This window comes from Vicugna pacos, chromosome 13 (genome assembly GCF_048564905.1).
Source record: "Vicugna pacos chromosome 13, VicPac4, whole genome shotgun sequence".
NCBI classification, from domain to species: domain Eukaryota; kingdom Metazoa; phylum Chordata; class Mammalia; order Artiodactyla; family Camelidae; genus Vicugna; species Vicugna pacos.
In genome coordinates, this window is record NC_132999.1 from 3,112,903 (window position 1) to 3,130,432 (window position 17,530).

At 42.4% G+C, this 17,530-nt stretch overlaps 1 long non-coding RNA gene across 1 annotated transcript; it reads left to right on the forward strand.

Moving 5' to 3' along the window:
- Positions 1-6,364: 6,364 nt before the first annotated feature.
- On the forward strand, positions 6,365-10,663 carry LOC140700862 (uncharacterized). The gene is made up of 2 exons (XR_012079578.1): positions 6,365-6,478; positions 9,998-10,663. It is a non-coding gene; the product is annotated as an uncharacterized lncRNA (long non-coding RNA).
- The last annotated feature ends 6,867 nt before the right edge of the window (positions 10,664-17,530 follow it).

A 17,530-nucleotide genomic window follows, 5' to 3' on the forward strand; every position in this document is an offset into this window, starting at 1 on the left:
CATTTCCTGTTTCCCAGACCACCCCTTCCTGTCCAGCCCTCTGTTTCTCCCAACACATGTGACAAGGACCCCACTCCAGGCCTTCTCTCCCTGACCTTAAATGTCTAGTCCTGCCCCCCAACTCGCCCTCCTGCCACAATCGCTCCAGCTCCAACCCGTGCTGCATTTCTACCTAATCTAGGTAGCCCAGGGTCCCTTCCCATCGCCCTCACCTGGTTCACTCTGGGAAGGAACTCTGATGGTCCTCAGTGGCCCGCCTTGTGTGATTTCTCTGTGTACACACCTACACATTTGCTCTTCGATCTCCACCTTCTGTTTCAGTAAAGTGGGCCCTCAGTTTACGTGGCATGGCGCTCCATCCCCTGGGCCTTTTCTTTTGCTGTCTACCTGTGATGGCTTTTTTCCTTTCTTTCTCTGATTAAATTCTAACAGCCGTCTAAAACCAGCTTACATATCCCCTCCTCCAAGCAGCCTTCCTAAATTCTCTCTCCCTCTGAGTTCTTGCATCTTTTTCATAGTGGATCTCTTTCACTTCAACCTTAAAGACAAAGGTCCTTCTGGGATTCTTTTGTGTCCCCAGCAGCATCTAGGAACTTGTCCCAGTAGCCCAATTATCCAACACATTCTTGTGGCTTTATGAACTCAAAAGAAAGGGAAGTGATTGATGTCATATTGGAAATATTTGAAGACACGATCCTTACCCTCTCCTTCAGTATCACCTCCTTGCTCCCCAACTAAAGTTGGAACTCCCTCGGGACACCAGCTGGCCCTGAGGCGGACACTCCCCTCTTCCAGTTGCAAAATTAGGGCATTGAAATTAGAGCCATACCTTCACGGTGGCTCTGAAAACATTAACTAAGACAATAATAAATTAACACAATAGTCAACTAATAGCGCCGTGATGCTTTCATGTATGAATTGGAATGTGAACACTGAGATTTTCATTTCATGGTTGAAAAATATACGAGTTGACCCAAATACTAATTTCTGCCTTTCCGTCATTTACATATCATGGGTCAGTAATCATTTCCTGCCTAAGTGGCTTTCCAAATGAAAAGCTGTAATATTGTAATGGTTTATCATATTTACAAACATCGCATTGCGCTCCCCACTCGGTGCTTTGGATTCATTCGCAAACAAGCAGATCCCAGTTCTCTGAGCAGGAGGGAGAGGCGCCTGAGAGGAGGGAGCCAGAGAGAGGAACTCATTCCCCGAGGAGGAGCGATCCATTTGTGTTTTCCTCCCTCACGTCGGTGAGTCCAGGAACCTCTGTCCCGCTGGGACCCCTTCCAGCCACCGCGTTTCTCCCGCGTGCCGTGCGGCGGGTCAGCGGGGGCCGCGGATGCGCTCCGCCGGTGTCTGCGTGATTGTTCTGTCTGGGCCGAAAAATCTAGCTGCTTTGAAAATGTCTCCTTGGGAGGCCGGACCTGCTGAGAGAGCCGAATGTGATGTCTGGGAAGGGTAACGCAACCCGATGTTTTTTATTACAGTCCGGAACACCATCTAGTGAAATGTCTAGGGTGATTTTTCCCCCTCATTGTAATGCGCGGATAATACACATCAGCACGTGACTTAACCGGTCTTTCGTGTGCGCCCCATCCTTGTCACTGGACTTCTTCACAATGTCCCGGGTTACCTGCTCCATTAGAGGTCTCACTCTTGTCGTTGGACACGAGCCTCTTAGAAATCTGTGTTTTGACAGGATAATAGAGTGAAAGCCATAGATGTAAAAAGGGGAGCTGGGGAGAGGGCAGGATATAGCTCAGGCGGTACAGCGCACGCTTAATGCGGACGAGGTCTCAGATTCAATCCCCAGCACCTCCGCTACAAATAAATAAATAACCTAATTACCTACCGCCCGGCCAAATTTAAAAAAAAAAAAAAAACTTAAAGAAAAAAATATATATGTAAAAAAATGGGGAGCTGGTATGATAGTTACCCCGGCCCCAGCAGGCTTGGTTTAAGCTTTGCCTGCTCTTTCCTAAAACTGGCAGGTGGATGTCGGCACGGAGCACGTGTGGGGAGAGTTGCCCCTTCCTCATTCACACACAGGCGCGCACCCACACTGGCAGCCCGAGCGGTTCTCCAACCGACACCCCCTTTGTCCAGCTTCTGTTGCTCCTACTTTGGCACCAACACTTGTAAGGAAACTAAAAGCCTTGAGGTCGTTTATTAGATTCTCCTGTGAATTTGGTTTCAGGACCAGAAAGCAGTGCAATATTTGTGTGATTTATGGAATCCCTCCTGCTGCTGCTTTTCCTTATTTTTAGGGTGATGTGCAAGAAGAGAGCTAGCTAGGAGCTGACTGGTCACATTTCACACCATCGCCTGTGAGTCCTCAAATGGAGGGCAAAAAAACAATCATGTGGACGGAGAGGTGGTTGGGGGGGGGGCGGGGTGGATTCGGCTGCTAGTGGAAATTTCTCCTTCCAACCCTCTGAAAAAACATGTTACCTTTTGGAGGATGAATTTCTCCCTTTTTTTTCTCCCTGGCCCCTATGTTTTAAAAAGGTTGAGGTGCATGCACTGTGTGTGTGTGTGTGTGTGTGTGTGTGTGTGTGTGTGTGTGTGTGTGTGTGTGTGTGTGTGTGTGTGTTGGGGGAATCAGGCAGAAAGGGAGCGGAGTGGCGGATGATTGCCATCATCCCAGAGACCGTCTTCTCTAGCTGGCTGCAGCTCTGTTTATGAAACGCCATAATCATAGTGAGCTCACGCCTGTGTGCTCCTGTCACGCAGGGTTCCTGGGTGCCAGATGGGCACTTTGTGACTGTGTGAGCCTGGATTGTTTCATTTCCTACATCTGGGACTCCAAATGGCCTCCCAGAATGCCGCAGGATGGGGCGCTGCTGTTCACCCGGGGACCTACCTTCACCAGGCGTCCCACCGGAGCAGAGGGGCGAGGCCAGCAGTTCCCAAGCCAAATCTGAAAGTTCACACACACCAGGGCCATGCGGAAAGTTGCAGAACTCAGAGCAAGATAGAAACAAATAATAACCAATCACGGATGCCAGCTGCAGTTTAAAAAGAAAAAAAAAGTACAAAGGGAACAACAAACGAAAACAAATCATAAGCAGTTTCTCCTCTGGCCTCGGAAGATATTTGGGGAAAAATGTTTTGTATTTCAGCTTTGAAATTCGGCTGCGACCTTCTAGCCACACACCCCTGGATATTGCTAGAGGTCCATATAAGTAACCTGAAGTGGTCTGAGAGATGCCAGGATACCCCACAGCCTCTTGGCTTCTTTATCACTTTATTTCGATTAATGGGACGGGGAGTATCGGTGGGAAATAGTAGCAAGAATGTTTACTTCTCCCAAGTACTGAACCGGAGGCAGGGATGGGCTCCGCTTGTGTCTCAGTGGCAGGACACTTCCTTCTGTTTCAACACATCCAACGGGCAGCGTTGCCGTCCAAAAGTCAGGTTCTTCCTGTTTTCAGGTGTATGGCTGAAAATCCTCACCATGACCTCCATCCTTCCCCCCTTAAAAATAGTTATCCAAATCACTCAATTTGTCCTGCAGGGAAAAAATTTTTTTACAAGAATATGTGACTTATGTTAAAAAAAAAAATCTGACAGTTGATTTAACTGTTTTACATAAGATATTTACAAACCATGGCAGATTAAAGGGGGTTTTATGCATTTTCACATCCTGCTTGGTTTAAAGCAGCAATTTTCTGCAAGGACAACAGAGGAAAAAAAAAAAAACGTGCTTTACACTGCTTATATTAATTACATTTTTTCATTACCCGTCATGTTTTCTGCAGGCTTGTGTATTATTACTGCAAAATGTAATGAAATAGAAAAGGAAAAAAGAATGGACTTCTGGGAAATTTTCCAATTCTTGAAATGCAATGTTAATTGAGAGCTATTTTTAGGGCTGTGAAGATAATGCAGGACCCAGGGCCATTGGTACAAATGGGTCTAGTCCAGGTGCAGCTTCCCTGGGTGACAGCCTGGGTCTGTGCCGCTGAAGAGCTTGAACATTTCTGTCTTGCTTGGTGCCAAGTCCACCGAAGGACATGGAAGGATTTCTACAGATGAGCTACCTACAAAGGTAACAAGAAAAGCGAGGAGAGATGCAGGTGGACCCCCATAGAGCCCGGGCCACAGTGATGCCTGGTAGCGATTCCCAGACTCGTCTTCGACATCCATTCCATCCGAGAGAGAGAAAACTAATCAGGATTTAGGAAAATGGTGACATACAATGAGATGGCTTCCAAGGCCTCTACAATGAAGAATCCAAAGTGTCCAGGAGGTGGTGACAAACAAGACCCTTGACCAGGATCCTTCTTCTCCTGCTGGGGAATTGCAAGTTCTTAGTCTTGGGTATATCCTGCCAAGGGTTTAAGGAAAGTTGTCTGAAAAGCAGGAATTTGATGGATTGGAGAAATACTATTTTTTAATTACCAAACTAGATAGACTATAGATTTTACTTCTCATTTGATTCATCTGAATAGGTGACTCTCAAGTCCACTGATGCTTTTCTGTATGACTTCTGTGCCCCACAATCCCATTTCCTGATACAGTATTGGAACCAACCTTGCAAATGATGGAAGACGCATAGTAAACACATTTATAGGGGCCAAGTGTTCTTCCAAAGAAAGTCTCAGAAGGGCTTCAAAGAATTTAGAAACTCTGAGCTCATCTGAAAATTCTCAGTCTCAACATACCATAAAACATTTAAGGCTCTCGGAGTGTTCCAGCCTCCCCTAAACATTAATCTCTCGCAAATGCATTCTATAAAAAAAAAATTAAACAACTGCTAAAACCCATAAATTCCTGTAATTCTTATTGTTACTTCCACTTTCACAAAGTAAACACAACTGTCCATCTGGCCAAAACTTGCTTTAGGCTATCAGACTTAGAAATCCAGTGTGAGCAACATTTCATCCAGTAAAAGCAACAGAAAAGGGCAAAGGGAAAACACTTTCCAGCCAACTGTCTTTTCTGAGCTGGGAGGCAGGTGCCCTCCTTGCCTATCCCAGCTGCTTCAGGGGGTCCACGGCCTCGGCCAGTGCCGTGTGCTCACTCTGAAGTCAGCAGACTCCCATCTTCTGCTGCGATGTTGTCATCAGAGGCAAATTGGCTGTCTGCCCTGAGACTATTGCTTTAGCCCTGACCAACACATTCTTTGGAGTAAAGTGTGCAATAAGAAGAGAAATTCCAACATTTCTAGGAGTTTCTTACAGTAGCAACGTCAACCACAAGTCACCAGAAAAATCAGCAGTGCACAATGTGAGGAGGCAAAATGGAAATGGTGCGTGAGAACCAAAAGTTCATGGTGGGGTGGAGAGAGACATGAGTTTCCAGCCTCCGGGGCCTGGATTCAGAGCACTGAGGCTAACCCAGATAGTTCCTGTCCAGCCTGGCCCACGTTCAGCAGCACCTAAGGTTGGGCTAGTGATCTGGTAAATGTTTCTGGCTTACATCTCCTTCTCATCATGAGGATGACAAGCAGCGATCTTCTGAGCAGTCCCTGGTTTGCTCCAAGTCACTCCTCTTTCTTAATCACCTCCTGCTCCACATATGCCTCTGTGGATTTCTGTGTTTATTTTCGTTCTAACAGGGGTATATCTCTATGTCTCTTCTCATCAACTTTAAACAATAACTGTTCACCCCTGCTAGGACTGATACTTACTTCCCTTAGACATCCTCCTCCCACTTTATCTACCTCCCTCTTCCCAATTACTAATCCTGGCAACTTAGGTTTTCTTACTGGTTACACCTGTAGTGTCAAATAACATAGCCAATGTCTCTTTCTCATTTTAGCAACTTTATAAATATGTTTGATGAGGATATTTTTGGCTCTGTCTTTCCCTCTTCCTCTACACCTGCCCATTCCATATCCCATTATCTGTCACCTCTACTCATATATTTACAGAGTCATAATTGATAATGTCTATGTTCTTTTCTGTAATCATAATTAAGCCTTCTGTGGGTTTGTCTAGGAATTGAGTCTAACAATTAACAACCTACAGTTTGTAAACAGGGTTTATATGGTCATAATTACAGAAGTATTTTTACTTGTGGACCAATCTCATTCTTTCTTGAGACATCCACCCAGCTGTCTCAGAATTTCTGCTCGCCTCCAGACAGCTACTGCCCACGCTGTCACCACTTCCTTCTGTGCCCTTCTAGGTTAGAGATGTTACTTCCTGGATCTCATGCCTTCCTCCATGATGTTTTTCATTTTGCTGGAGTTCACTCTCAAAATCATAAGTGATAATTTATTATATATTTGATAGGTTTTTTCCCCTCTCTACTTCACTAGGGTTTGGCTGGGGATAGAATTCTATGGTCAAAGTTATTTTCCATCAGAACACTGAAGACACCATTCCATTGTCTTTCAGCATCCATTGCTGCTGATGAGAAGTCAAAAGCCATTCTGATTCTCATGCTCCAGAAGGTAACCTGCTTTTTTCCTGTATTGAATCTCTTAGGAGTTCCTCTTTTTCCCTGGTGCCCTAAAGCTTCATAGGTATGTATCTAGGTTGGACAAAAACTGGTTTGAAGGCACTCTGCTAGATAGATCTGCTTCTTTTTGTCTTTCCTATTAGGGTTAGGAAGAAGCAGCCATGCTTTGGTTTCTAAAATTCATACTGATATCAGGGAAGAAAAAAAAATCATAACTACACATTAACACAATTTTCTCTTATCTGACAAACTGAATTTAGAGTATGAAGTTCAAATATTTATAGCCAAGTAAATAAACATATCCTCTTGGGGCAATGCCAAAGTCACTAATTTTATAGTTTTTTTAAAAAGGCCTCAAAGGCTATAAAGTAGAAGTTTCCCACGCCTCATTCATGAAGTAGAAGAATGACAGTGGGTGAGAAGAAAATTGACTAAATTTTTGACATTTTCTTATATTCACCAAAAACCTCAAGTGACTTGACTGCATTTTAAGAGAATGGTTATTATAATCGAGTTTATGAGGAAAGGAGTGTAAAGAAGCATTTCTCTGGATAGATTTTACATAAATATCTCATCATACAGCAAGTAAACCTGGGTTTCAAAACATACAGATCTGGACAGGAATTCTGACTCTGCCACGTTCTAGTTATGTGAGTCTTGAGCACATTAGTTAAACTCAGTAAATGTTAGTTTCCTTCCTTCCTTACCACTAACTCTATTGGTTCAACATTGAGGCTTGGGGAGTTATAAATGTTCTATCCTGTATACCATGATGAAGTACAAAAAGGATGGGTTTACAAATGCATTACAACATTAAATTGGAAACTCTGACTGATGCACCAAGATATGATCGATGCAGCAGTCCAAGGGGAGTGCTAGACCACACGCAGAATTTCCAAAAAGAGAAACAGGGAGGAATCGATTGCATAGCTCTTGAAGACCGTCACTCACACCGAAGACATCAAAGGGCTCTGAGCATGGAAATTAAGGACAAACTTTGTGAGAAGGGTTTTAGAAAGGAGACTTTGGGATTCTGGGGCTCCGGTCTTTCTGAGGAAGGTCAGTGGAGCTCTGAGATCTTCATATGTACCCCCTACAGCTAGGGACTAAGCGACCTGTGCCGAGGTTATATCTGAAATGCCAAAGTGTGACTCTTAGAAGCAGGGTAATGGAACACATTTAAGAAATAACTATTCAAAGTTTGAACACTAAGAGGTGGATGTGGAAGACCCAGGGCCATTTAAAAAGGGATCTGACTAAGAGGTGGCTTAATAGACTGAAGAGACACATAAGAACTGTTCTCCCAGTTTAGACAGAACCGGCTTCAGCTATGTCATGTTTGTATGCACAATTCCCTTTTTCGGTAGATATTTCTTACCTCCCAGAGTGAACATTGTGATTCTATATCCATAAGACATCTGAAATAGTTTTAAGCTACTAGCTAATTAAAAACAGTAGCTAATATTTATTGAGAACTTTCCGTGTGCCACGCACTATTCTAAGTGCTTCCTATTAACTCACAACACTCACTTTGTATCTATTTGCCCTAGGAAGTAGGTATGTCTACTGTCATTCCCGTGGGGTAACTGAGGCACCCAGAGGGTAACCTGCCCCTAGATTCATAGCTAGGAAGCAACAAAGCTGGGGCTTAACTCAGGTGGCCCAGCTCTAAGACCCAAGCTTGTAGCCATTATGACATTTCCTCTCTAAGGCTTGGCAAGAGCATTTCCAAAGACATAAGTCCCCTCCGTTCTATTTTCAGCAAGTAAGGCTTCTTCTTCTTCTTCTTCTTTTTTTTTTTTAACCATTCCAGTGAATATTTTTAATCCTTCAGAAGAGTTTGCACTGGTTGGAAGAAGTCCTACAAAAGAAACAAAAAGCAACTTTCAAAACTCATGGAATTACTTTTCAAAATTAAGGTGGTGGAGGAATGGAACAGAGGAGGAAATAAATAAGTAAATACGGTACCTGGTGTTTGAACCAGACCATTCATCAAGATGTGCCAGCAACACCCAACTGAAGTCTGATGAGTTCAATGTTTTCAGGACTAGCAGAACTTCTCGTGACCTGTATAATTGAGCAGAACTTCTTGGCTAAGATGGGCCTCGGGCTGGACCTCAGCTCTCAAGGCTAAATTTCTTCATTCCGTAGTTCTTCCAGGTCACTGTCAAAACCACTGGTAATTTTACACTGCAGTGATCTGTGCCTTTTCCTGGCCTGAGGATAAATAGAAAACTTAACAGTTCTGAGAGCTGTTGACACCATGTACTCAGAAACACAATCAGAAAAGGTTAAAGGAAACCCTTGAAGGATGTGAACGAAGGATGCGGACATTCGCACTTAGAAGCTCCCCACGTGATGCCAGCTTTCTTCCCCAACGCTGTAACCAAAAAACGAACAGGCCACAGAGGGAGCAGGGGTGATGCCTGAAGCTTTAATAGAACATAAGAAGGGATGAAGGCTCCTGGCAAAGCTTTGAATGACCATTTGCTGTAGCCAGAGGATTCTAGGGTGTTCAAGAGAAGGGTTACAAAGATACAAAGGTGGCTGTGGGAGCACTGGGAAAATTCAGTTCCTTCCCAACCACTATCAAAGATCGTTGTTTGATAAACACACACTGATACTGTTTTTTTTTTCTTTCTCTTGGGGGGGGTAATTAGGTATTTATTTATTTACACAGAGGTACTGGCCATTTGCACATGGAGGTACTGAGGGTTGAACCCTGGACCTCGTGCATGCTAAGCTCCTGCTCTACCACTGAGCTGTACCCTCCTTCCCACACTGAAACCTTTTTTAAAGTCATTTTCCCCCTGAAGGATGTACCCCACCCTACCTAAGGGGTCACACGCTCAAAGACAAACGAGGGAGGTAGAGAGGCACTCCCTGAACCCTGCAACTGGATACTTGGTCTGACAACAGGGCGGCACAGGGAGCGTCTCTTACCACCACTGTCAGTGTGCGAGAGAAGGGAAAGCTAGGAAAAGGGAAGGGGCGGCTGGAGGTGAGAGAAGGTGGGTCATGCACCCTTGCTTTGAACGTGCACTAGCCGGACACACGAGGGCTCAGATCGCAGTGCCCCCGGAGTCCTCTCCTGCTGAAGTGTGGTGGAGGTTGTCTTAGTTTTTCCTCTCACAAATACAAGAGCCTCACAGTGTTTCCCTTCTTATTTGCCAGAGATAGATGTAGACAGCTTCATTCTCAATTTAATTACTATTCCCTCAATATAAATGGCTTTCATTCTTTCCTTCACTCACTCACTCAATATATAAACACTAAATGGTGATCTGGGTACGGGAGATTCACAGATAATTAAGCCGTTGTTCTAGTCTGTGAAAAAAAAAAAAACTAGGGACATATAAAGTGTTACACGTGAAGGCAAATAATGGAAGTGTGAGCGTGATATAGTGACTGCCGAGAGGACAGGGTGGTTAAACAGAAGGGACGGGATTCGGGACCCAGAGTATTCTGGCAAACAGTGACCTAGGAAGAAGAACAGGAAGGGTCTAAGGCTCGTGCCTCGTTAAAATAAGCCTGTAGGACTTGGTCCATCCCCGTCTGAGCCCTCCTTCTGCCTTTCTCCAAGCCCTTAGGTTCAGATGCTAAGTCTCAGGAGCCGGAGAAGAGGTTGTTTGAGCTACTTTGCAGAGGTGGACAAATCAACCACGGGACTAGGAGCAGTGGCTTTAGGTGAGTCCTCGTGCTTGGCTCAAGTGCAAGGGAACAAACACAAGACTCAAGCAGCGGACAATCCACCTGCCCAGGGACCCGTCCCGGAGGACGGGGAGCTGTGACGGGGAGCTGCGGGGCTCACAGCCATGGAGAGGGCCCTCCTGCAGCCGCTGAAAACGGATGATTAAGGGGCAGCACAAGCCGCATGGATCCCATCCTAGCATTATGCTTTCTGAAGATAATGATGATGAACGAAATGACGAATGACCTATGATAATCCTATAAAAACCCTCCTGTCCTCTCTTGCCGCCTTTTCGTCTGCTATTCTCTGTCCTGTCTCCAAATCCATTTCTCTAACCCTTTGATGATTCAAAACCTCGTTTCCTATAAAGACAACCCAAAAATGTCCTCCGCGTCGGCTCCTGAGCCCACCTGAAGCCTGTCTCCCTTGCTAATGACGAGGCAGATCTCAGCTGACATAAGCCATTTTTACGCGGAGTATTGGATGTTCTGTGTTTTGTTCCTCTGATTGTTAGCGCTTTTGGTTCATTGGTGTTGGAAATAAATCACATCTAACCTCTTTTGTACTAAAATTAACTGTCTCCTTGGACTGATTATCTTGCCCTTGGTCTCCGCGGAGTTGCACCCACAGGATCTCCAACGTGCCTGGCAGCCCGAGGGCTTTGCTGAAGTTGCGCGTGAGGGGTGTGAGGCTGGCTTTCCCAGGCGCCAATCAGGGGGGCTTGGCTACTCCTAAAGCCAGCAGAAATGCTTCAGCAAAATTCAGAAACCAAAGCAGGAAACAGAGCGCCTCTCACATGGGTGCTCAGCAAAAGCTCTGGTGGGACAGGAAGCTAGAACATTTTGAACCTGTCCATCCTTCTGTTTACCAAGTGGGTTTCGTCTTCTCAACAATGTATTATAATTCCCCTTTGGAACTTGTTAGAAATATTTTTTTTGTTGGTAATAAAATTGTTTTCCTTGAAAAAGAAAGAAAATAATTCAAGAAAAAATAGGGAAAAAAATCAACATTTTCAGACCTAGAAAGCGGATTTGCCACAATTTTAAGGCATAAACAAAGGTTCTTTTTCAGAGGGTGGGGAAAGGAGCCCTCAAAAAAAGGAAAAAAACTAGTTCAGCGGCCTCAACAGGGAGCAAGTGGGACCGAACGGTGTCAGGTGACAGGCAGCTGGTCCATCCCTAACTTCAAGTGCTGCCTCTAACTAAAACCAAACCAACGTGCACTGCTTACCTCCTGACATTGTCACCCACCCTTGCAAAGGCAAGGATGACCTTGTGCTGACCTGAACGTGTACCCTCCCCACTTCTACACCATTTGGATGTTCCTCCAACCTCCCAGACTTCCCCACAACTCATTCTCTGGCTCTTTCTGCACTCCTCTGATTCTGAATGTGAACCCTCAAATTGAACTTAGTACCATCAAAATCCTAGAACCATTAAAAATTTTTTTTAATTTGTTTCTGTTCCTGATTTCCTGATTCTTTTTCAAGGCAGCACCATTCTGCTGCACATATATTCTGAAGATCTGAGCACCACCCCACCTACACAGCACTTTAATTCAGCACTGTCTTCAACATGACCCTTTTCTGCCCTAAACCCCATCAATTAGCTCTTTCCTGACAGCGTCCCCATTGCTCCTTTAGGATTCCACAGTTTCACCAATCGTTAAAGGACCCCTATCCATAAGCTAGCTTCTAAGGTAGCCTCAGCTCCAGCCATACCTGTCTCCCAGAAGCATCTAGCATATTTCTTCCTCCAAGTCTCTGTTTATGCTGTGCCCTCCACCTTGAATGCCCGATCCTTCTCTCCATGTGTTTAAATCCTTGCCATTTATCATAGTTTATCTCAAGAGCCATCTCATCAATGAAACCTTTGGGGCCACCTAAGTTCATGGCGGTCTCTCCCTCCTCCTCTGAGCCTCTATGGCAAGTAGAGTTTGTACTACTCATTTGGCACTTACCATTTCCTCTCTCATATAACCATTAATCCAGAAGACATTTTTGAGCACTTACTATCTCCCCTATTTGACATTTGCTAATCATAAAAGGCTAATAAGAGACCAGAAGTATGGAGGAGAAGGAAAGACAGGCAGAACAAGCAGATCTAAGAGAAGGAATCTTTTAAATAAAAGAGATGGGAAGATGTCCTATACCAGAGAAAGGACGACCAATTATTAACTCATTATCTCTCAGCTCCAAGCCCACCCTTTTATTCTCCACTTTGTGATGTGAGGTGGGGACTCTGTGAACGTTTTTGCTTTGCTAGTTGGCTTCCTGTGACTCCTGTTAATAGGGAGCACTGGAGGAAGACAAAGGCTAGGGGAGGAAGACAGGACTTGCTCCTTCCTGTCTGCTATTTGTTGCTTTCTGTGGACTTCCTGCCTGGATGGTTCCCATGAGAGTCACCCCAGCAATACTTCTTCACCTTATCAGTGGCAGTTGCTTCTGGTAGCAGAAGCTGAATCCAGTTTGAAGTTTTTCCATTTCATAGAATCAGCATCTCAGCACCCCTATCCCCCGACCCTGAGACACTGCTGCACACCGGCCAGCATGTGCTGTCCTCCTCAGAGTCTGGGTCCCAGGCTTTCTCTGATACAGGGACACCAGTACCAGCCCAGCATCACCTCTCCTGAGAGGGCTGATTTTCACCTCCATGAGGCTCCTCCTTTAAGCTTCTAAATTTTAACAATTATAATTATAATCTCTTCTCTTTGTTCTCTCAGCCTTAATGGTGATAGATGCTCCCCACTTTCATGGTATCTTAGCATCTTCTTTCTACCCTTTCAGTTACCCAGGTGACACTTTTTTATATTAAACTCTATTCAATATCTAGTATGGTCTCTATCTCCTGATTGGATCCTGACTGATAGAGAAGGAAATAGTTTAGGGGCATAGATTAAAATAACACAAAGTGGTACCACTAAAAACCCAATAGATAAATTAAATATGCAAACAATCCGAAAGAAAGAAGGAAAGGGAATAAGAGGAATAAAACTCAGAGGGGACAAACTAAAGCCAACCATATCACTAATTACATTAAATGTTAATGCATTAAACTGCCCAATAAATAAGTAAAAATGATCAGATTTGATTTTTAAAAGGGAAAAACCTTCAATATTCAGACTATAAAAGACACATTTTAAAAATGATGAGACATAGATTGAAAGTGAATGAACAGAAGATATACAATACAATGTAAACATGGAAAAACTGGAATGGCTTGTTAGTAACAGACAAAATAGACATCAATGCAAAGAGTACATCAAAGACAAGCATGGACATTTTATAATAATTAAAGAGTAAGTTCATCAGAAAAACATAACAATCATAAATCGGTATGTGCATAATAACAGGGCTTCAAAATACAAAAAGCAAAAATTGACAGGATTAAAGGAAGACATATACAATCCACAAGCATAGTGGAAGAATTCAGTACTCCTCTCTCAACAATTCATAGAACAACTGAAAAAAAAAATCACTATACACATAGAGGATCTGAATAGCACTATCAACATGATCTAATTGATGTTCATAGATATTTATACAACCCATCACCTGGCATCTTTTCAAGTGCAGTTGTGTATTCACCAAGATAGAAATAAGTCTGAAAAAATTAAAAGAGTTGAAACCCAGGAGAACAGCAGAGGGTTAAACAACCAACATGCAAATTGAACTCAGCACCAGAAATTAAACAATAATGACACCACCACCAGCAACCACCCTTCCCAATAAAAAATAAATCACACCAAAGTACATCACTGTGGAAGTTCAGCGTACCTGTGATACAGGGGCATATAAGGTTAAGGAGCAGACCACAAACACTTCTAGTTGGGGAAATTAGGCCCCTTACGAAGAAACCAACCCAGCTGGCGTCAGACTCATCAACAGCAAGACCAGACGCTGGGAGAGTGGAGGACTGTCTTCACGACTTTACTGGCAATGATCTTCAATCCGGCTTTCTATTCCCAGCCTGTCAGTCATGCGGAGGTAGAATAAGGGCAGTTTAGACACGCAAGAACTAAAACACAGTGGTTTAGAAAGTTACCAGAAAACACGTGTCAACCAAACAAGAAATAAACCAAAAGAAAGGAAAAAAAAAAGACATGAAATCCAGAAAAAAAACCAGAAGAAAGGCAAAAGCATCATGTAATGACATCTGTGCCATCTTCCTGAAAGAAAAGAGTCCACCTCGGAGCAGGAGAGGAAGTTTGGTGGGAGAAGTTTCCTGGGAAAAGTAGAGCTGCTCCACATGAGTCCATGGACAAAGTTGCTTATAGTAGAGACACTGGAGCATTTGGGAAATTAATCGTTAGTATATAAAAAGAGGCATAAGGGGGAGAAAAATGAAGCAACTATCATTTCCAGGAGAAATAAAGGGCAGGACACGGAAGGAAACATAGTTGTAATTGACTAAGGCTCATCACTGGACAACATTTGCATATGCATAATAAAGTAACTAAAATTGTTTTATTTAAACAAATACATGGGAAGGGAAAGAAGAAGTTATAGAAAAGTTCTTACCTACTTTAGCAAATATGCAATAAAACATTCCAAAAATGTATCAGTCAAGACATAAGCATTTTATTTAGATTAAATGAAGCAATAGCACTTAGAAGAGTGACTGAATAGGTCAGCTATTATTAGAAACATGAAGCTGAGTATCAGGGGAGACAGCTCGAGATGAGGGCGGTTGTCTCTTGGGCATAGGATTCAGAATGAGGAGGGAAAGTATTCTGGTTCAGTGCAAGATTTTTAGTACTACATGACTTTTAAAATAATATATAAGGATTGCTTTTATAAACATAACAATTAAATTAATAATAAAAACAGCTATATTATAGAGTAAAATATAAACATAAAAATGTTAAGGCATGGTAAATAAGGAAGTAAAAAGTAATTTATAAGTATGAGGAATCTAAATTTTAAGAAACAAAGTGTGTATTGTAAAAAAGGACATACTGAGCTCTTTCATACACTGTTGAGTTAAAAAATAAAATAATTTAAAAAAATCATACATATTCAAAGACAAGAAGAAACATAGTCCATAAACAAACAATCAAAAACAAAACAAAACAAAAGGTCAGAGAGTTCTCCCAAAAGAGAAACTGAAAACAAGAGAAACAAATGGGAAACCAGGGTGTTAGGTGAAAACTAAAACTGACTACCCGATGCACAACAAGGGTACAAACCACCTACCTGTGGCTAGAAGTCAGAACAGTGCCTGAGAGTCATTACTGGCTGCCAGAACTTCTCCATCCTTCAGCCCAAGATTATAGCCAAAAAGCAGTCACCTGCCCATAACCAGGGGTGAGCACTGAGTTCCCATATTAGAACTAGGGCCTCAGTCCACACTGCATTCAGAGAAAAACCCCAGAATGGCACCCGTTCTGCAGGGCAATCAACATAGCTGAGTCACAGTTGTAAACCTTGGGCAGAAGCAGCCATGAAATCATCCCTCTGAGAAGAAGAACAGATCCCAAGAAAATGAAAAGACAAGTTCACAAACAAAATGCAAAAATGTCCTTTGAAAAATTCATATCAAGGGGAGACAGCCAATAGGGCAGGAAAATAGAGAAGTTAAACCCAAGAAGACAGAGATATTTGAGCAATGTAAAAAGGACACTAAAATGAGTAGTTCTTTTTTTAATCCTCAGAGATAAAAGAAGGAATAACATCCACGAAAGAAGATCAAGAAATAATAAAATAAATCTTGAAAATTAGAAATATTTATGGAATAATTTGATAGGTTTAAAAATTAGCCACAGGTGAACTGACGGAACTGAAGCAATTGCCTAAAAAGCTATCAAAAAAGATTAAAGCCAGGGGAGAAAAGGAAAATCCAAGAGACACGGGGCGTAGAGAAATGACAGAAAAGCGCCAACATGTATCCCATAATAGTAGTTTCACAAGAATAGACTAGAAAGAATAGGGGCGAGAGGGCGCGTATATAGAGTAACAGAATTTTCCAGAACTGAAGATGAGTTCTCAGACAGAGCCCATCGAGTGCAGAAAAGGGCAGAGGTTTACAAATCCACACCTAGTTACATCACCATGAATGTGCACAATATCGCAATTAAAGAGAACGTAAAAGAATCAGAGATAAAGGAGAAACACTGACAGTGGACTTCTCATTAGCAACAATGGCTGTAAGAAGTCGATGGAATAATTTTCAAAGCACCAAGGAAAAATACCATGAATCTGGAATTTGATACAAACTGCCATTCAGCAGCTGGGATTCAGAAAATTATTGGCCGCAAGCTCTTTCCTTAAAAAAGCTACTCAAAGATGGATTCAGTATGGGGAAGAAAAATTAACCTTGGAAGAAGAAGGAATTTTGTAGGAAAAAAAATTGGTAAAACAAGTTAGTAAATCTAAATAAGTATTTTTTTTATAAAAGCATTTTTTTTATTGAAGCACAGTCAATGACAATGTGTCAGTTTCTGGTGTGCAGCACAATGTCCCCAATCATGCATATACATCCATATACTCGGTCTCATATTTTTTTGATGCAAGGCTATTATAAGATATTGAACATAGTTCCCTGTGCCAAACAAAAGAAATTTTTTTAAATCTATTTTTATGTATAGTGACTAACATTTGTAAATCTCAAATTCCCAAATTTATTCCCTCCCACCCCCTTTCCCCGGTAACCATAAGATTGTTTACCAAGTCTAAGAGTCTGTTTCTGTTTTGTAGATGAGTTCATAGTGCCCCCTTTTTTAGATTCCACATATGAGTGATATCATGTGGTATTTTTCTTTCCCTTTCTGGCTTACTTCACTCAGCATGACGATCTCTAGGTCCATCCATGGTGCTGCAAATGGCATTATTTTATTCTTTTTTTTATGGCTGAGTAGTGTTCCACTGTATAAATATACCACAATTTCTTTTTTTGTTATATTTTGGGATGTCTTTGTAAATAGGAAATTGATTATAAATAATAATACAAAGAATTCTTATGTTTATAAGCAAGGTATAACTCTAATACTAGATCATTCTAATATAAGATCAATGGAAGTTTTCTCAGATGAAAGTATGAAAGTTAAAGCTTCTAGGAGGAGAACGGTGGAGACACCGCTTAAGCTTTGGTGGGAAATGTACATTTGAATATATATGTTGAAATTCTAGGAAAATTGATGAAGAGAATAGAAGCAGGAAGTGTAAGTTCCAAAGCAACAGAAGAAAAAGAAATTTAAAAACCTCAGTCAGCCCGCACTACGAGAAAGAAGGAACACAGAAAGAGATCAAAGACGGTAAATAGGAAACACAGAGGAGCAGAACTATCTTAACAAATGTAGATAAATTCTCTAATCGTATTTTTAAAAAGAAACCACGTAGGAGCTTCTCAGAGACAAGGTAGAACTGGGTAGAAATACAGTTGAAAACCGTTGGAGGAAAACTGAGGGGCTTCTGGAGAAAGAGCCTCT